Source organism: Hemicordylus capensis, chromosome 1, assembly GCF_027244095.1.
Source record: "Hemicordylus capensis ecotype Gifberg chromosome 1, rHemCap1.1.pri, whole genome shotgun sequence".
Classification (NCBI taxonomy): Eukaryota; Metazoa; Chordata; class Lepidosauria; order Squamata; family Cordylidae; genus Hemicordylus; species Hemicordylus capensis.
In genome coordinates this window covers 90,785,309-90,799,170 of record NC_069657.1, presented here as the reverse complement: position 1 = coordinate 90,799,170, position 13,862 = coordinate 90,785,309, and the positions used below count along the sequence as shown (strand labels likewise).

General features: G+C 40.6%; 1 protein-coding gene and 1 long non-coding RNA gene across 6 annotated transcripts in view; one reads left to right on the top strand and one right to left on the bottom strand.

Moving 5' to 3' along the window:
- The window catches only part of LRRC4C (leucine rich repeat containing 4C), a 1,145,515-nt gene that overhangs the window by 974,395 nt on the left and 157,258 nt on the right, over positions 1–13,862 (bottom strand). The window lies entirely within an intron of this gene.
- Positions 1–13,862, top strand: part of LOC128327597 (uncharacterized) — a 199,389-nt gene that overhangs the window by 154,529 nt on the left and 30,998 nt on the right. The gene's annotated exons all lie outside the window — the stretch shown is intronic.

The following is a 13,862-nucleotide window of genomic DNA, read 5'->3' as shown; positions in this document are numbered from 1 at the left end:
ACAAACTCACTGTACACATTCTACCAGCAGTTTGCTTATTTGATTGCTTTTGTATTGCATTATCTTAACATACAACACCACTCTTTAGTGGTACCTTTTAAATATAGTCACTAATGAATTCTACTAACTTGCTATACTACAGAACATGGAAGTCTCTGAGGTCAGTCACTTTCTATTATTAGTACAGCAACAATATGTTTGGCTGAACTTGGAAATTGCTAACCACTCCTATTGAGTTCGAAAACATTTGTGGAAGAAACATTCATAGGTACATTAAATTTAGCACATTTATTTTTCTGTCCATTTTAAGTTTGTAGAACTTTATAAGAACTGTGTCCAATACACTGTATGTAATAATTGCAACTTCTCTATACTGATATAAAATCAATTTTCTATTCTGTATATTGATGTATGTATGTATGTATGTATGTATGTATGTATGTATAAATAAATCCTGTGATTTGTTTTAAAAAACCAGAGACTTGATTCTGCTTTGCAAAAATATAGGACTCGCTGACCTAGAATTGTTTCCACCCGAACACTTAAACACAAGTTATATGTGTATTAGTTTTGCTATGGATGTGATTTTTAAAAACATTTTGGAGTTCCCTTTCATTTATTTCCCAGTATCTAACAATACACATATGCATTTATGTGGTTCTTCTCTCACCATTGATTGCTCATTTGGGTCCATATAGGTTAGAATGGAGTCACGTGTCCATTGCTTCAGTTAGTTTCTGTATGACTACTATGACACCTATATTATGGATATAATGATGACCAATCGTAATGTAACTGAGGACTCCAACATATTGGTGATTTGAAAAAGCCAGGACAACAAGCGCTCAGAAACTGGGGACAACCTTGGAATTATGAAGAGCTTTTCGTATTCCCAAGGGATTCCTGTATTGCCAACAAAATGTTAGAAAATATCTACAAATAATTTGTGAGGATGTTTTCATGAGCAGCCAAGACGAGGCTAGGGAAGCTAAGCCCAGGCTTGGCTAACTTGGGAACCACCGGTTCCTCAGCAGCAAACCTGGCTAAGAAGCCAGGCTCTTAAACGAGGTGGAGGGAGCAAACACTAGACCCCGGCGCTGCCCTTCTGCCAAACCTTACTTTTTACCCTGGCCTTTAGCCAGTGTTTAAGGGTGCGAGTGCACCCTTTACCCCAGGGCCAGGGCACACACATGGCCTCCACACATGAACACAAGCCATTTGCATGGTCAGCAGTACCATGCTGACCATGCAAATGGCTTCTGCACACGTGCAGAGGCCATGTGCGTGCCAGTGCTGCACTGCAGCCACACGCGGTCTGTTTGGGGGGGAGCTCAGCAGCTGCAGGAAGCTCTATCACTTTTGAAGTTGCCTCTTGATGCCGCCCTGGTGACTATTGAACCACCGAACAGTTTCATGGTTTTGCCGAACCAGCACGAACCAGTTTGCAGAACCATGAACATGGACTGTGGTTCATGCACATCTCTAATGTTTTGTGCTTCTGAACTATGAATGTAATTACCCATAGACATGCAATGAAAGTTCTGTTCTAATGAGAAAGATCTTACTTACTTATTTATTTATTTAGATTAGCAATCAGTTTTATCTCTTATGCTGAGGGTGGGTTTCACCCTAGCCTGAAAGCCAACTAATCAAAACATCAGTACCTTTCACACTCAACATTAAAGCATTTCTCATGAGCAGTCTAACCCAGACTAGGGCAACATAGCCTGGGTTAGGCTGCTCCTGTGCAGCACTGGGATTGAGCTAGATTCCGGTGCTGCCCTCCTGCCTAACCCTAATTTTTATCCTGGCCTTTAGCCAGTGCACCCTTAAACCCGAGGCCAGGGTTGTGTGTGTGCTTGGGCTGCATCCAGCCCGAGTACACACAGAGTCTGCTGCCTAGAGCACTCAACAGATGGGGGGATCCCCCAATGCACTGTGCACAGTGCATTAAGGGATTCCAGGGGGCTGGGACTCATTTTCCCGGCCTCCATACATCCGTGCTGCTCAGAGAAGTGTGGGTCATATGTATGCGCAAGCCTCATGCCACATGGAAGAGGATTGTTCATCTGGGAGAGGAGAGCTGGTCTTGTGGTAGAAATCTTGACTTGTCCCCTTAGCTAAGCAGGGTCTGCCCTGGTTGCATATGAATGGGAGACTAGAAGTGTGAGCACTGAAAATATTCCCCTCAGGAGATGGAGCAACTCTGGGAAGAGCATCGAGGTTTCAAGTTCCCTCCCTGGCATCTCCAAGATAAGGCTGAGAGAGACTCCTGCCTGCAACCTTGGAGAAGCCATTGCCAATCTGTGATGACAATACTGAGCTAAATAGACCAATGGTCTGACTCAGTATATGGCAGCTTCCTATGTTCCTATGAGAGAAGGTAGGTTCTACCCTGCCTTCCCCACTACCTGCCCTCCCCACCCTGGGATCTATCATGTGAATCACCTCATTGTTTGCATAACAGCACTTCTTCTGAACAAAACCACATTTTCTTAATACCCCAAGGAACTAGATACAAGGTATTAACCAAGGGCTAATTAAACACGACAGTGAGAAATCCATAATCAGATCACACATCTTTTTTAAAAAAATGAAAGAGCACCTGTTGGAGGAGGAACAATATAGATTAAGTCAATGACAAAGGAGATAGATTTTTCTAAACCTTTCCCCCAAGTCTTTCTCCATATGAATTGTGCCTCTCATACCACCAAACAGTTATTTGACCTATGGAAATACAATTGCAGATTCTCTTATGTACCACATGGAGAAAATAGGAGTTGAGGAAAAAATTTCTCTGGGAAAATATTACAGCAAAAAAGATTGATCCTCCTCCTCCAACATCAAATCTGAATCCACCCCATCTCATGACTGTTGTTCAGTAAAACCAACAGGGAGTAAAACCATACTACTATCAAGTCAAGTTGTGCCCTTTCTGAATAAGCATTTTATGTACAAAACAAACCAATGCTACATAATTTAAGTATTTAGAATTTAAAAGTTGGTAGTAGCAGGGACATGCTTTGAGATAGATAGATAGATAGATAGATATAGTGTCAATCATATATATATAATGTGTCAATAACAAAGATTTTGAGATACTTAATAAAGGGAAAAGATATGAGTCATCCCAAAATCTTTGGTTTAAGATGAGAGTTAAGATGCTTGAAATCTTCACCTGTGCTCTGAAAAGCAAAAAGGTACCGATCTTAACTTCTGTATCATATAAGTATATACAGAGGCTCTCCACACTAGCACTAACCGGGCTCTGCGGGGAGAGCGGGCTTAGCCCACTCTCCCTGCAGACAAGCAGGGAGTCATCCCTGGGTGGCTGGATTGGCCGCCCACACGATTACTGGCTCCATCATGGAGCTGGTAGGGACGGAGGGGATCAATGGATGCCTGGCCCCTGGAAATCCCAGGATGCTCTGTGTGAGTGTGCAGGGCATCCCCCCCTCTGAGGCCAGGAGGCTTGTTTTAGCCTCCTGGCTGGGGTCTCATCGTGAGTCGCCACGGCGAGAAGCCATACTGCAGTGTCACACGATCAGGAAAATGGGGTTAGCAGAGCACGCACTCTGCAAACCTTGTTTAAGGGAGGGGTATTTTTGGAGGCTGGCTGCTGGGAGCTGCATGGCTCCTGTTGCAGCACATGACTGGGAGAAACTGGGCTAGGCTCACGTAACCCGATTTCTCCTGGTCCTTTCACTGTATACAGTGAGGCTATTCCCACGATCAGCCGAAATCGGGCTAGGGGAGCCTAGCCCAATTTCGGATGATCGTGGGAGCCACCGGGCTCACAGCCAAGCCCGGTTGCATCCCAGCGGTTAACCCACCTAAGTACCCCTCCCTTTAAACCGGCTTTGTGGAGCAAGAGCTCCACAAACCGGGTTTTCCTGATCATGAGTAGCTGCTGCACACTTGTGCAGGGCATACTGGAACTTCCGGGGGCCGCGTGGCCCCCAAACTCCCCACCCCCCGCCAGCTCTGTCATGGAGCTGGCAATCATGTGGGCAGCCGATCTGGCTGCCCAGGGTTCCCGCCCTGCTCATGTGTGGGGAGAGTGGGCTTAGCCCGCTCTCCCCACTTCTCTTCCCAAACAGGGTCTCACTGATCGTGAAACCCAGCTCAGTATGTAGCAAGATATAATATATAGTCTGTAAATTAAGCTGGCTTTAGAAATGTGGCTCCACACACTCTTGGTTTGCCTTGGTCTTTCTTTTTGTTTTTCAAATTGAATTTTTATTGATTTTAACAGTAATAATATTCATTCATAACAAACATAATAAACAGAAGTGGACTTCCCACGCATCTCTCTTCGTGAAACATCAGCTATAAAATATACCCTTGCTATAATAATAATTCAAAACATAAATTTAAACCCTTACAAACACAATTAGTCTACCCAACCTGCATTTTTTTCCTTTTCTCTCTAAATTTCAAATCCAGCTGTAAAGTCCATAGTAGGAAAACAGTTTTTTAGATACATCAAAAATGGTTTCCAATCTTCTTTAAAACATTCTAAGTTTTGGTCTCTTATCAGTGTTGTAAGTTTTGCCATCTCCGCATATTCCAAAATTTTTATCAGCCAATCTTCTTTTGAAGGCAGTTCGTTACTCTTCCATTTTTGTGCGTATATTATTCTGGCTGCCGTAGAAGCATACACGAAGAATGATAAATTATTTGTAGAAATTAAACCTTGTGTTATTCCCAGTAGGAAGGATTCTGGCTTCTTAGGAAATGTCATTTTAAATATTTTCTTTAACTCATTATATATCATATCCCAATAGGCCTTAGCCTTCCCACAGGTCCACCACATATGAAAAAAAGTACCTTCAGAATGTCCACACTTCCAACATTTGTTTGAAACATTTTTATACATTAATGCCAATTTTTGGCGTGTCAAGTACCATCTATACATCATTTTATAATAATTTTCTTTTAAAGCATAGCATGCAGTAAATTTTAAATCAGTTTTCCATAACTTTTCCCAGGCTGCCATTTCTATATTACACCCCACATCTTGAGCCCACTTTATCATGGTCGTTTTAACCACTTCTTCTCTTGTCTCCTCCAGAAGTAACAGTTTATACATTTTAGAAACTAATTTTTCATCATTTTGACATAATTCCTTCTCAAAACTTGAAATCTGATCCTCAAATCCAACATTAAAGTCTTTCTTATATATCTCATTTAACTGATGATACTGAAACCAATCTCTAACCAAATTTTGTATTTCAGTTAAACTTTTTAACTTACAATCCTTGTCTTGAAAATGTAACAAATCCCTATAGGTACCCCAACATATTTGCATATTTACTTCTTTGCATGATAGAGCTTCAATCGGAGATATCCATAACGGAGTTTTAGGTTCTAACCAATTTTTATATTTTAACCACACCCTCATTAAACTCCTTCTCACATAGTGATTCAAAAAGTCTTTGTGTATTTTACTTTTTTCATACCACAGATACGCATGCCATCCAAACCTTCTATCAAATCCTTCCAAGTCCAGAATTCTAGGGTTTCTTAATGTTATCCATTCTTTTAGACATGTCAAACAAACAGCATCAAAGTACAACCTTAAGTCTGGCAGGGTAAGACCACCTCTTTCCTGGTTTGCCTTGGTCTTTCAGCTGGATAGTGGCCTGGGGAGCACTGCACCCAGGCAGAAATTCATCAGGTGTAGTTTCCTCAATCACTTGCTAAATCGCTTTGTTGATTTTACCTGTTCTTATATGGAGTTTAAATACTAATTAACTGAAAAACTGGATGTATATTTTCCAGACAAGCAAAAGGATGTATATTTTCGAAACAAGTCCAGCATGGACATGAATATTTGGAGAACATTTATGAGACATTAAATATTTATGAGACATTAAAAATAAGTACATTGTGGTGAAAAAAGTCAACACTTAAACCCCCTCTTTATCAAAGTTAATATTTAAATTGCTGCATCTAAGCCATTTTTCAACAGATCTGTGCCAGCTTTGGATGAAAGCTGTGTCTTGTCACCTAGTTGATGCCTGCAAACAGTCAGACAGATTTGACAGATAGTTTTGATTTTATGGCCAATAAAATGCTCAGGACATACAATGGTAGAATGTTCAAACAACTCCTCTTCTTAACTATCCCGGTATTACTGTGCCAGTATAGGTAAAGTATAAGATAAATCTATCAAGCTCTATTATACTTTATGTATTCCCAGTCATAATATATTCTTGCTGTACATATAAAACTATCTTCTATAGGGCACATGCTTGCTATAAATATTAAGTCTTCATTTCTACACAAGGAATCTCAGTTTTAATGACACATGTATTCTTTGTACACTTGCATTAATTTGCCTCCCCAAAATCTAACCAAAATATGTGTGGAAGCTCAGGCCATGAACCTCAGCCTATGCAACTTCAGAACACTTTGTTTGAATAGAGTTACACCAAAATTACTCTGAAAAGCGTTTTAAGAATGCAAACTTGGTTAATATTTCTAAATTAATTGACCATGAAACAGATGAGCCTCTTATCAATCCAAGTCCATTTAAGAATTTGAATAATAATAATAATTATTATTCAAATTCTTAAATGGACTTGGATTGATAATTGGAATGATAAGAGGCTCATTATTATTATTATTACATTTTATTTCCCACTCTTACTCTAATGAGCCCAGAGTGGTGTACTACATACTTAAGTTTCTCCTCACAACAACCCTGTGAAGTAGGTTAGGCTGAGCGAGAAATTACTAACCCAGAGTCACCCAGCAAGTATCATGGCTGAATGGGGATTTGAACTCGGGTCTCCCCAGTCCTAGTCCAGCACTAACCACTACACCACACAGGGGAGGGGGGCACAGCAGAAATGTAGTAGTTCAATAAGAAAGCAAAAACATGACATTTACCATATTTATGTTACAAGAAAACCAGCAGATCAGGGGATATAAAGTACAGAAAATATATATTATGAGAAAGAAACTTCCCAGAATGAACCACGTCCTAGGCTCAGTGGCTAGAGTTTGGAGCTTCAATGCATGGAACCCAGATGCAAATCCTCATTCAGGTATGAAACTCATGAGTCAAAAAGAAGGTCAGAGGACAGTACAAATGAATTGAAGATGATATGTTTATCATGGTAAAGGTATTATGGAAGAGAGCTTCAGTATCACACATATTCATATTTGTTTGCCCTGATCATTAAGCCCATTCTGTGTCTTATTAAGTCCTAACACCTGTATCACCTATGAATGGGTTAAAAAACCCAAACTTTAATCATAGTTTAACTAGATAAAAATTGAAATGACCTGACCCAAGTGCAGGTGTATCAGGCAGTATTACAGCAGATTGGTCTGGTAATGAAATAAGACAGCTCCACATTCTGTATGTCTAACATGTTTTCAGCCAGTGTTAATTTACACATAGTGTTTAATACAAAGCTACGAGCATATAATAGCTGAGATTAGAAACTCACTGCAATTTTATAATAATTTTGCTGCAGCCTAGGTAAATATAAGTAGGCTGAAGGTGACATTTATTTTCTGGTCTTTTATCACCTCCAGCACAAGACAATGACTGACACCGGTAAATATTGCATGTAACTGCTGAAAGGGAAGGGAAGGGAAGAGAAGGGAAGGGAGAAATAAATAAATAAATAAATAAATAAATAGATAGATTGATTGATTGATTGACATATAATCTTGTATAAGTAATTATATAATCGAAAAATTGAACCAAGCAGTGAAAATCATGAACGATTTCTATTAATACAATTTTTATTTGCATCCTCCAATAAGACCAAGTTCCAGTTAATAAAATTTTTGATTGAAAGATGGATACCTGTATGTTCAGTTCCTGACCCATGAATTTACTGAGGGATCTCCACCGTGCCCACATGAGCAGTGGCATGGTGAAGGCAAATGCTGGGAGCATTTGCCTTCCCCCTACTGCACCTCAGAGGGCCTTGTGCCACAAGCGCAGTGGCTGCTCACATTAGGGCAGCAGCAGCACTTGGTGCAGTCACTCCTCCCCCCGCTCACTGCAGGAAATGGCAGCAGGATGGGTGGAAAATTTGATCATTCACATGATTACCTGCCAAGGTTAAATGAACCACAGGTGCATTTAACCTCAGTAAACTGCCAGCTCTAAAAGTTGGACTACCTTCTTCTGGAGCAGCTGGGAGCTTCCGCTCTCAATGCTCCAGCTGACATGAGTCGCTGGTAACCTGGAGAGCTAGTGTTGTGAGAATAGCCTCACTGTCAATTGTTTATAAATATCTAAAGGTAGTATGGATAGACAATTTGATTACCATTCTCAATTCAGCATGAATAAAAAATGGTTTTGAGGCTTCATCTAAACTCACACATAAAAATATAAATGTTCATACAGTGTAAAACTAAAACTAAAATACCATCTGGAGAAGACTCACCTGTTGTGTGTTCTAAATTAACAGAAGGAGAATGAAAAATAGAGAGATTTGTAATACACTGTGCCTGGTTGCTATGGGAATGTATATATTAAAAAGCAAGGGAATGTTATGTATATGTCCGACAGAGAGAGGTTAAAACCACCTGATGCTAATTTTTAAATGAGGATGGAATGCTAGTATTTTTTCTTCAATGCTTCTGTTATTGGAGGTGATGACATTCGAGAATGGAAAGAAAGGTGATGCTTAATTGGCTTGTTCCTAATGGAATCTGAACATTTAAAAAGTTTGCTTTGCCATTTAAATCATGTTCATGTAGATCCAAAGCTAAATGGGAGTTTCAAGAATTTTGCATTATTTTCATGTTATAATTAAAATGTACTTTTGATAGGAATGTGTGAGATTTTCCCTATTATATCTATGCAGGTAAGTATAGACATTGCATTGAGGCCAGGCTCTTTGATTCTTAGACACACTCTGGGATACAATTTATGGTCATGTGACAACCCTGCTAAACTCCAGAATTTCCATATGTTGACTTTTATCCCCCCCCCCCCCCGCCCCATCTGCAGCCCAGTTTGACCTTTATTGACTGAAGTGAGCATGCAACATTTGCAGGGACAAGATTTTTCTATCTATTATTTTGTATGTTAGGGTCAGCCAACAGGAAACTTCTGGTTCTTTGATAAATGTACCTGATTTCCAACTCTTCTAAACACATATTCTTGAACTGGAAATCATATTCTTGAATAGGAATACACAGATGCTCTGTGCAGATGCACAGAGCATCTGTGCCCCTAGTTCTCCTTCCCTTCCCTTCCATTTCAGGGCTCAACCAGTTCTCTTCCCATTCCTTCAGCCAGTCTCCCTCTCCACCGGCAGCTCTCATCATCCACACAAGGAGCCCAGCAGCTTGCTTTTGTCAGCTGCTCAGCTGCTTGCAGTGGCAGTGGCGCCTTCTCCTTGACCTCCCCTCACCTCCCTCCCACCATCAGCTCTCTTCCTTCTTGAGAGGAGGCCATCGGCCCCATTTTCACCACCTACTTGGCCATCCTCGGTGGCTCACAATGGCGCTGCCTCCTCCTCCTCCTCCTCCAGTTTCCCTCTCTTCCTCCTCACCAGCTCTTGCAACTCCTGGCAGCTGCTCACGAATTCTCGTGAGAGCTGCCACAGACGGGATTAGTCACTGGTAAGCCTTAGAGAGTTATATATAGAGAGAGATTGTTTGCCATTAATTTGAAGATACAGTCCCGTGTTTTTTTCCCCTGAAGAAGAGTGTGTGTGACTATATATCTCTCTCTTTTAAATACTTTTTAAAAGGCACTGAAGACATATTAATTCGCCCAGACTTTTAATTAGATTTATGGTTTTATTTTTTAATGTTGGTTTTGAATGATTTTAGTGTTAACGATTTTAATGTTTAATTTATTTTAATTGTTTAATTGATCTAATGTTTTAAATTATTTTAATTGTAAACCACCCAGAGACGCAAGTTTTGGGTGGAAGAAACATATGTTAAATAAACAAACAAACAAATCAAATCAAATACAAAGTGTCCTTGTACATTGTTCCACATTAAAAACGAAATGACTCATATTTTGAACACTGAAAGAAATTCAAATTAAATACACTTCTCTTTTCCTAAACATACATGTTCTTTTGATGCTAAAAATAGGACAGGCCCCTTACCTTGAGTTATAAGTCAAGTTCTTTTTTTGGTCATGTTCATGGATTGTGTATACATGACTTCTAAGCAAAGTTCCTAGAGACAGCTGCCAGCACTTCTCCCCTAAAGTACGCACACACACCGACTGCCTCATCTCCACTACCAACGCCGCTGCACAGTGGTGGTTTAAATTAAAAAAAAACCAAAAAAACCTTGCAGGGTGGGGCAGTGGCACAGCAGGTGCAAGCCAGTGGTGGGGCTCTGGGGTGGCCCCCCAGAACATTTGGAGAGATAGGAGGCTACGGACCAAATCCCCAAAGTCTGTGGCTAAGTGTGCCTCTGTCATCCCTGCAGCGCAGCAGCTGCTGGGGAAAAAAAGATTTAACTTGCATGGTGGGGCAGTGGTGTGGTGGTGTTCTGAGGAGACCCAGAACTTTTGGAGGCCCCCCTGGAGACAGGGGACCATGGACCAAATCCCCAAGATCTGTGGCTAAATGCCCCTCTGCTAGCTAGCAAAACCTATGGCTGCTTGTGTAAGGAGTTGTGTTTGCATACTTCCTCACCACACTTCTCGGGCCAGCATGATCAGGGAGGGTGGGACTTGCAGGGCCTGATCCTTTCAGCTGCACCAACAAGAGGGAGAACACATGTGAGTGAGCAATGAGATGGTGGCTTCTTCCAAGAGCAGCTGCTTCTGCCCGTTTGTATATCTGACTCTTCCTAGGTGGTAGGTATTGGGTCCAGTAGGCCTCATCCTCCCTGTGGCATCATCCAGAGAAAGTGGGTGAGTTTCCTGGTTCACAGCGCAGTCTCTTCACTGCTATGTTCAGGTCATGAATATTTATTGGAATAATGACAAGTCTTCTATCTGACTTTTAATACACACAACTATTCCCTTTCCCCCACATTCAACATAATGCCAAAGGAAATCATGTAAGAAAAAGTATAATATAGCTGATTCAACATATCCAATATATACTTTCTGTGAGCCACTAGTTCTGAGAACTGTTGTGCACTGCCAAGAACCTTTTGGATGGGGCGGTATATAAATGTAATGAATAAATAAATAAATAAATAAATAGCAGGTAGGTTTCCTCAAGCATTCAATATGCATTGAAACAGATGTATCATTTAAGCATATTTGCTTAGAAGGGCTTATGGTGTGACATCAATAAGTCTGCTAAACATTATCGTCCTTCCAGACCATTTATTTTCTTGCTTGTCTACCACTGAAGCATTCCCTTCCAAGCCATATAACCTAGACCAGTTGAAGCTCAACAAACATCTGGCCAAAAAATCGAAAAAGTAATTGGACTCAACAGAAATGGATCCTAGCAAAATCCAGCAGATCACAGTGCAATAATTAAACAGTGACATTAGCAGAGTACCAAGTGTAAATTTCATTTATTGTATTTCGAAAGTGAATTTATATATCTATAGATATAAATTAAATCCTATTATGTGTATTTCTCTAATAGAAAAATGGGATCTAAGCTGATGGTTAGTTTGAGATTAGGAAAAAGTATAATTGAAATTTTGAAAACATATTCTTTCCATTAAACTCCTCCCAGAGATAATCAAGTCTTATCTCTCCGCCACCCCTCACCCTGCAACTAAATGATATAATCTTATTCTCCAGGTCTGACAGCACTAACAAAATATATTGAAATGGATGCAGACTGCCTCCTTCTCCAAGTCATCAGGTTTTAAATAGCAATAAGATAGTAAACTTCTGCCAGCATTACACTGTACGTCTTCTCTGATTCAGTGCTCTCATTCATCTTGCTACTCTCTAATTTGTAAAGATGTAGGCAACATATAAATATTCATGGCAGGTCTGAAAATAGACCATACAGCTTTCCGTCTTTGTGCTAGAAAAAAGAAGAACATGAAAAAGGGTTACAGGCAAGTCTGGGAAATGATGCACTTCAGCCATCCTTCAAGGAGAGAGAAAAGGATGGAGCAATTGATGCCTGCAAATGATTCCTAGGATTGGTATGAGCTTGGCAAATGGTACTGTGAGGTGAAGAACAAAGCAAAGATTTAATATCTTTCACAGGTTCTTTCATTCAAGCTTCTCATAGTCAAGTGAGAATCTCAGACTTGACAGAAAATGTAAGTCTCATACGATTCACATAACATAAACACCCAGGACAGCAACTGATTTAAGTGGTTTTATAAATGCCACCTTTCTGCTCATTCATATTCAGGCCCATAGCTTAAGAAAACCTGAAGTTTTTTGTTTCCCTCCCCTCCACCCAGGCTAGTTCTAAAAAAAAAAAAGTTTGGTACTGTTCCTCCTGACTATTGTTAGCTGTATCGACACTTTCCCCTTAATAATTTGGAAGGGCAATATAGAAATCGAATGAATAAATAAATAAATATTACATGTATTTGAATTTTTAATTTCCACACATTTCAAACATTATTTGCTCATGCAGTGGTGCTATAACAGCCCTGATCCTTATCAAGAAGCCACCCTAAGAGAGCTATAAAACATCCCCTCCTGCACTAGCACATTAATTTCAGCTGCCTTTTCTGCATGTTTGATATATTCTATAGAGTGATCTAAATTGGTAAGCTGTGTCATGTGTAGGGGTGTGCACAGAATGGGTTTTGCATTCCGTTCAGAGATCAGAATGGAACACAATACGGCCCAAACACTCTGACCAGAACACTGGGCAACCTGGTGTTTCCTTGGAACAAGCCTGTTCCATTCAGAACATTTCAAGTGTTCCAGCCTTAAATAAAATAAAAATTAAGATAGTGAGAGTGTGGCCCTGGGGGGCAGCAGGAGATATCTTTAACATTAAATTAAGCGAAGCACTTAAAGATACACTAAGTAAAATTAACCAAAGCTCAGGTAGCTTTAATTTTAAAGTCATCAAAGCTCTTCTTAGTTATCCGTGGTAACGTGCCAGGCTGTCAGTGCACACTGCCTCCACGATGCTCTGGCTGGCATCCTGCAAGGCAGCATGACTCTTGAGTTCACCTGTTCCTCTGTGCATGCATGGAGGCCATTTGCATGCTCAGCAACACATGAGCCAGAGCTAAGCCAGCACTGCATGGGATACCGGCTGGAGTGCCGAAGTGGCTTGCAGTGCTGGCCCGCTGCATTGCTGCTGGTAACTAAGAAGAGCTTCAATGATCTGAATGTTAAAGGTACTTGTAAGTGAGCTTTGATTAATTTAACTTAAAGGTACCTGTAAGCACTTTTGATTAATTTAATGTTAAAGGGACCTCTCCCTGCCTCCCAGTGCCGTCCTCTCATTATCTTAATTATATATTTAAAACAGCTGGCACACTCAGTGTTCAAAATAGAATGGGCTTGCTCTCTTCTGAGCTCGGAACAGGATCCCCATTTTAGGGGGGTTCTGTTCTGACTTGGAACACTTGAAACAGCCCGTTCCAAGCTCGTAATGTTCCGACTCAGAACCTTCTGCACATCCCTAGTCACGTATGAACATCCGTGTCTACAGCAGTAACTTCTATGCACAGTGGATTAAGAAAAGCATTTTCTGAAGCTACTGCTGCAGTATTGCATATTTCCTTTCTCTCATGTTACACTGATCATGCATACCACTCATGTGAACTATTAAATGGGGGAAGACTTTTTTTTTTAGCACAATGTACTGCATTTGCACCCTGATCGGATTTATGCTGGACATATGCAATTGTCTGATCAAACTGTGAACATTAGAAACATAATTGCCTGCAATGGCTGAGGTACAAGAAGCAACACACAGAACAAGATGACCTTCAAGGCATGTGCAGAAACCACC